Below are 6,937 nucleotides of genomic sequence, written 5' to 3'. Positions count from 1 at the left end.
CGGAGATCGTTATTAGAATGGTAGGACCTTGCAGATGCTCTGTGGATGTGGGAGACGGAAGAGGCGCCACGGGGTTAGTTGATGCTTGAACTAGCGAGAGAGTTGGCTTTTCTGCAGTGGCTGAGGGTCCAGTCTCGCTCAGGCGAGAGGGATTAGTGGTCCTTTGACGGACCTGTCAAAAGATACATAGTGAAGATCCTGCCCAGATTCTAAAATTTAAAAAGGATAAGACGGGATCGAAGTTTACCAATCGCATTCCCAGAGGTTCGTCATCTTCAAAACTCTCTTCGACGAATTGAGCTCGATCGCGTTTGCAAGCAAAGACAGCAGTGGCCTGTACGAGAAAAGAGTCATAACTCAAAAAGGGGGGAAGCACCAAATATACAAGTTTGGGATCATTCTTAACTAAATTACCTCAGCGGCATCTTCATCATGCGAAGACTCTCCCTCAGAAGTCTCCTCTGCTATTGCCTTTTGTTTCCCCGCCTGAACAGAGGCTATCCTGCTCCAGGTAGTTTGCTGCAAAACACACTCAGGAATAAGAGCGGGAAAATCAACACAAGGAAAAAGAATGGTGAAGAAAGACAAAAACTTACTGTTGCCCTAGGCTCGTGGATTTGTATCCCTGCACGCGATGAGCGAGAAGGTAGAATAGGTCGCGGGGGTTGTGCTGCAGGGTTGGAGAAGCGCTCAAGAATCTTGCGGTCCTCCGGACCAGGACTACTCATGCCACGAAAGATCAGGACGAAGAGTTCGTCATGTGGCAGGTCCCAACAGTTCACGGACACTTCTTTCCACCAATCAGCATAATCATCGTCGACATCGTTGAGGGGGTACAGCGCTCTGACCCAAGGGGGAATCACTATCAAAGTAAACTGACTCTGAAAGGGGGCAGACCCAGGTGGGGCTAATCTCCGCCAAGAGGTGTAGTAATTGGCAGAATCAACCAGAGGCCAGGGTACCAACTGGGCCAACCCAAATTGGCGAGCAAAATGGTTTGGGGCATAGAGCTCATAACTTATGCGTTCAGTGGCAAGACGAATATCCAAGCAGGAGATGGCGCGACGAAAGGCCAGGAAGGCTCTTTCGCTATGATCCCGTCCACTGGGCAGAAAGCCATCATCAAGGGGAGGAGGGAATCGCCTAGAAAGGACTATTTTTGGGTCCGGCATCTCTCCCAGCAAGTACACGTAAATAAAACACTCGGAGTAGGGTGGAGCTCGATACCTTACGTTGCGGCAAAGCCAGTTCCCCAAAAGGGAATCAACTGGAGGTTCCTTTGGAATATCACCGCGACGGAAGAGAGGGAAATAAATCTGCAGCCAAAAGGCAAGGATCCAGAAGGGGCCACTAATTTCGGTATCAAATGGGCGCATTACGGCTCTATAAAGGGAGCGATATAACGCACCCAATACAGGTTGCCCAAGGCCAACGCAAATACCATTGTAGAGAGCAGTGGCCAGAGAATTCCAAGGTCCAGTAGGTTTGTTGGAAGAAGTGCAAAAGATAAATTTGCAAAGCCAGAATTCCAGGAATGCGATACCTCCTGTATGGTCACGCCGGGTGCAGTAATATTCGCGCTAGGATGGGTAGGATCTACTGTGATGCCCTCGACCAGCCATATCCATTCTCAAAGAAAATTGAGTGCCATCAAACTGACCATGCACATAGGGGTCAAAGTCAATGGGCAACCCCGTGATGGTAAGAACATCCAGCAGAGTTATGCTCATCTGCCCAAACCGGAAATCGAATGTATTGCTGGAGGTGTTCCAGAAGGCAAAGAGCGGCAGCTAGCGGTGCAGGGCTAGTATTATTGGGAAGACAGAAGCATAGATCGATGGTTTGGGTGATACCCACCGCATCCCATCGGGCCAAATCTCTCGCTCGGACCTCCTGATACCAAATATTTTCCTCGGGAGCGACGGTAGGCCAGTAGCCCACTTTCCTCCTTGGTCCCCAACTGCTAAAATCACCAAGCACCTGCCGAAGAGCCGCTATGGGACGGCGGATGGGAAGCCCATAATAGGCCATAGCATCATCTGGCAAACGATCGCGAGGTGTGGGACCCAGACTCGCTTGACTATCACCGCCACCAAAGCCCATCAGTCGACTTCTCTCCTCTCCGTTCTGACTTCTACATCGAACACTCATGTTAGTTCGCTAGGCGAATGCGGCTTTCTCAGTGATTTCATCTGCCTGATCGATAACGAATGGTTTCTTGGATGCCATTTCTAGGTCGCAAGGAATACTTCTCCAATACGCTTTGATTTATAGCTCAAATATGTTTGGAGATTAATTTATTAGCTGGGCCAGTGAGTGGCCCTAGTTGATAATTAATGAGTCATTATTCCATCTTGAGAATCGCATCTAAGGCGACAGTGAAGATACTTCTCCAATACGCTTTGATTTATAGCTCAAATATGTTTGGAGATTAATTTATTAGCTGGGCCAGTGAGTGGCCCTAGTTGATAATTAATGAGTCATTATTCCATCTTGAGAATCGCATCTAAGGCGACAGTGAAGATATTCCACCTTTTCCTATCACCGCAGGGCCAGCATAGTGGCCTGATGTTTTTTAAAACATGATTAAAACCGATGCGGTTTTAGATGCTAAAGTTGCAGCAAAATATGGTGGTTTCAATTGGTCACACGTCATGATGACGATAGCCATGATCCAATCATCCTCTTTGGCATAAGACTCGCGAAGGATTAAATGAAAGCAAACAGTTTGCTATTTTGCATCTTATTTCGCCAAGTACTATAGGCCTTGATCTAGCCAGGAAAGCGGCTCCAACACCTACATTTGAAAAAATCAACAGAGAGCCAGCAAACAAGGCAGATACTTGTTGCTATACACATGGCGAAGCTACCACCAAGGAAGAGAAGGATCCTCATTCACGATCAAAACCAGTCTCCTTCGCATGGGGGGCACGCTAAAGTTTTGATTGCCTACAACCTACCCAAGTTTTGCCAGATCCATGGGGGGCAATAAAGTTGGCAAAGGAAGCGTCAGTTCATGACAAAGGCAATTCAATAGTGGCATTCAAGCTTTATGGCCTATTTAGAGGCCTATATGGAAACAGTCAAGCCAATACAAGTGGCTTTGGAGCAACAACATTATAAGAGGAGTGCTGATTCAAGACCTCTTTAGTCAAGACGAGGACCTCTGACTTCGAGGTCTGGGGGGCAATGTTTGGACCTAAAATAAGCATTTTGGCCTGACAAGGCGTGTCTTGGAGAAATTGAGTCAATGTCAGTGGCTCAAGCTATATATTGTCGACAAGTTCGAAATATATATTTAGAGGCTAAATAAAGCCTACTATGAAAGCATGGAACTATGGAAATATGACAAGTCAACTTTAGCATATTTTCCTACTTCGGCTAGGAAAAACCGAGCTAGACAAGGAAGGAGGGGTGGCAGACTAACCAAATGAAATCAAAATGTGCTCAAACTTTCCAGATCCATTCTACACAGCCCAAGGATCATTTCTTATGAAGAGTGCAAGAGCTTTTTTTGAGTGGAAGGCCTTCAAACAATCAGCCCAATTTTCTACAGAAGCAAAACTGGAAAACTGGACCTGTAAGAGGTCCAGCAGCATTTTCGGCCCAACCACATGGAATAAAAATCTGAAAATTTGTCAGGATGATCTACACTCATAGTGGAACATTTCATATGAAGAAGTCTAAGGCATATAATGAAGTCTTGTTGGAGAAATAATTGAAGGAATAAAGGGGCAGAAACTGACCTAAAACCAGCTCAATATTCACATGTTCATGTTTCCTACCCACATGAAGAAAGCTAGATGCTTTTCTCTTTTTCCTTGGATATATTTTTCTTCTACAATCTCTTTAATAGATCATCACTACTTCCATGTTGCTGCACCTTCATTCTTTGCTTTCATTTCATCTTTTCTCTATCTTTTCCATATTTTACAAGTGAACTTAGATCTACTTTCATTATTTTTCTTCCACTCATCATTTCACTCTTCTTTTTCTTCCCTATATAAACACCTTCTCCTCTCATTCTAAGACACCCATTCACATTCAACAACAACATCTCTAAGATGATCTAAGTTCTCTCTAGAGCAAACCTCTCTAAGAGCAACTCCTCTTCCTCTCCTTTTCTTTCTCTTAGCGGTGATCACACTCCTAGTCCTAGTCTTCTCAGAAGCCGACTTTCAGTGCCACCAAACCCTCTGTCAACGTACTTCGGTCCTAGTCTCCTCGGGAGCCGACGGTAGTGCCGCGACCACAAAGGTTACGGAACCAGCCAAGCAAGGGTAAAGCCCTAGCAACCCAGCCAAGCTAAAGTCACGCTTTAGCAAGTTCTCCTCACTTCCCGGTGGTTTTCGCTCTGCTTGATCTACAACATCGAGTATCGATTTGGTGATTTTCAAGAAGCTCAGCAAAAGTCCTCACCACGAGGCACAAAGAATCCCACGACGAGGTTGGTGCTCTCCTCGTCCATAATTGCTTGAAAGAAGTCAGGTCAAGGGACATCCCCGACGACCGCACCCAAACGGTGCTGGCACGCCCGCGCAGAAAAGAGACTGTTGACCAGCTGCAACAAAATTGGAGCCAAACAAGGAGGATAATTATTAATTATTATACGATAATATCAAAACTATTAAGTGTTTTGATTTGATTCAAGGCCAATAACTGTGGCCTAAAATATAGTATTTCATTCCTATTAGGGAAGTGAATCTACAAGCAGCCTATATATAGAGGCTAAAGACGATACAACAACGAACAACAACTCTTCAACCAATCTCTACGATTGCCCAAGTCTCCCCGGAGCAGCCTCTCTTACCGGTGACCACACTCCAGTCCCAGTCTCTTCAAGAGCCGACTGTCAGTGCCACCAAACCAACCCGGCGACCGTGCTTCCAGTCCCAGTCTCCCCAGGAGCCGACTGTTAGTCCTACTGCTACCGTTACTTCCAGCGAAGCAAGGGTAACGCCCTCGCAACCCAGCGAAGCTAAAGTCACGCTTTAGCAAAACCCGTGCTTCTCCAGACTTCCCGGTGATTGCTCTGCTCAACCTACAACGTTGGGTATCGATTCGGTGAACTCAAAGAGACCACAACCAAAGCCCTTACCAGTAAGGCAAAAAGTCCTTTTCCGAAGGCATAGAAAAGAACCTTGTGACGAGGTTGGTGCTCTCCTCGTCCACATCGTTTGAGAAGAAGTCAGGTCAAGGGACGCCCCGACGACTGCACCCCACGGTGCTGGCACGCTCGCGCATTCAAAAGAGACAGTTTGTACCAAACTGATTTTGGGAGCCAAACAATAGTTAGGAACATAATTATATGTACTCATTTTTTTTCCAAAGGTTGTATGGTTTCCTATGTACTTTTTTTTAATTTTTTTTTTGTTCTTTAAATTCCTTCTTATATATGGACTAATTGTATAAGGGTCTAGGCCCCTATAGTTAATAAAAAAGGCTAAATACTGTTTAGTACCCTGTGGTATAGGTTCAACATCAATTCAGTCCCTCGACTTTCAATTTCATCTAAAATACCTCCACACTATCATTTTCTCATCCAATAGGTCTATCTGTTTTGATTCCGTCAATTTCAGCCATTTAGCTGCCGACGTGGTGATCCAACTCAACACAAGTGGGGCCCATATAGAGGCGAATTTCCCAAACTGACCCTGACTGAACAGGGATTAACTATGGTTTATGGTTGACTATAATAAAAAAAATAACAAACTTATTAATTTAATACTTTTATTATTATTATTATTCTTTTTTTAATAAAACACCAAATTTTGCGGTTCTCTCCCTCCCTCTCACCCACCATCACCACTGCCACTACCACCGCCGCCACCCAGTCCCCAACTTATTAATTGGAGTCAGCACTGAGAGCATCACCTTGAACTGGTACTTTAGAAACGACAAGTCGATGCTGCTACCCAACTGTATTTTCCGGTCCGGTGACCGGCGATTCTCCTCTTCAACAAGCGCAGAACCGGTCCAAAAATTTCAAACTTCAAACCCAACCCCATTTCCCTCAATCCTTTCCATGGCCTACTCGGCCATCGTCGTCGAGATCTTCCTCCATCGACCACTACCCGCCGCGACGCCTCCTACAGACGAAAGCAGAGGTACCTGAGTCTCCTCTGCTCCAATTTCCTTAGCATCTACAATCGCAACTACGTCCACCGTCGTGATCGGTCTCGACGCCGCCGCCTTTCTCTTCAACGTCGTCCGCCGCCTGATCTACGACATCGTCAACGTGCTGGAGAGCATTAGACTACTAACAGCAATTCGACCAAACCAACGAGCATGGGAAGTGAAGAAATTAAACAAAACCAAAGACAGAACAAAAGAGCCTTGATCCATATACACAAAGAATACCAAATTGCAGAACATCATCAACTGGACCCGATCTTTCAATCTTTGATTATGGCAGTTCCTTCCCATTCTCCATCATGAACTGTATCAATCTCACCCAACCATACCCAATCACCCATCACTGACCCATTCTCGACTCAATTTCTCGGCCTTTGTTCATATTCTGGGTATTGCCTCTCAATTCTTGATTCAATTTCTCATTTTATCTGTTCGTGTTGTTTGGTTTCAGTTCAATATCGCGAATCCTGGGCTGGGAGATTTGAATCTAATAGAAGCTCTGAATCACATAAAGTACGGCATCCCTCTCACGTCGGAAAGAAGCTCAAGAAACGAAGGAGGACAATGACGACCCAAGACAGATTCACCATCTCAGATCTGGGATTTTTTTTTTTTTTTTTTTTTTACACTAAGAACTCATGCTAAAGCTCAAAACAAAAGAGAGAAAAAAAAAATAGAATCAGAAATTAAGCAAGAAAAACAAAGTCAATATTATCATGATGTGAACAATTATTATTTCTTTTTGTTATTGTAATTCAATTTGTTTTAATTCAAGACATCTTTTCGGACGGGTCAGTTTGGG

Source organism: Rosa rugosa, chromosome 7 (assembly GCF_958449725.1).
Source record: "Rosa rugosa chromosome 7, drRosRugo1.1, whole genome shotgun sequence".
NCBI classification, from domain to species: Eukaryota; Viridiplantae; Streptophyta; class Magnoliopsida; order Rosales; family Rosaceae; genus Rosa; species Rosa rugosa.
Note: the sequence above shows the minus strand (reverse complement) of the source record.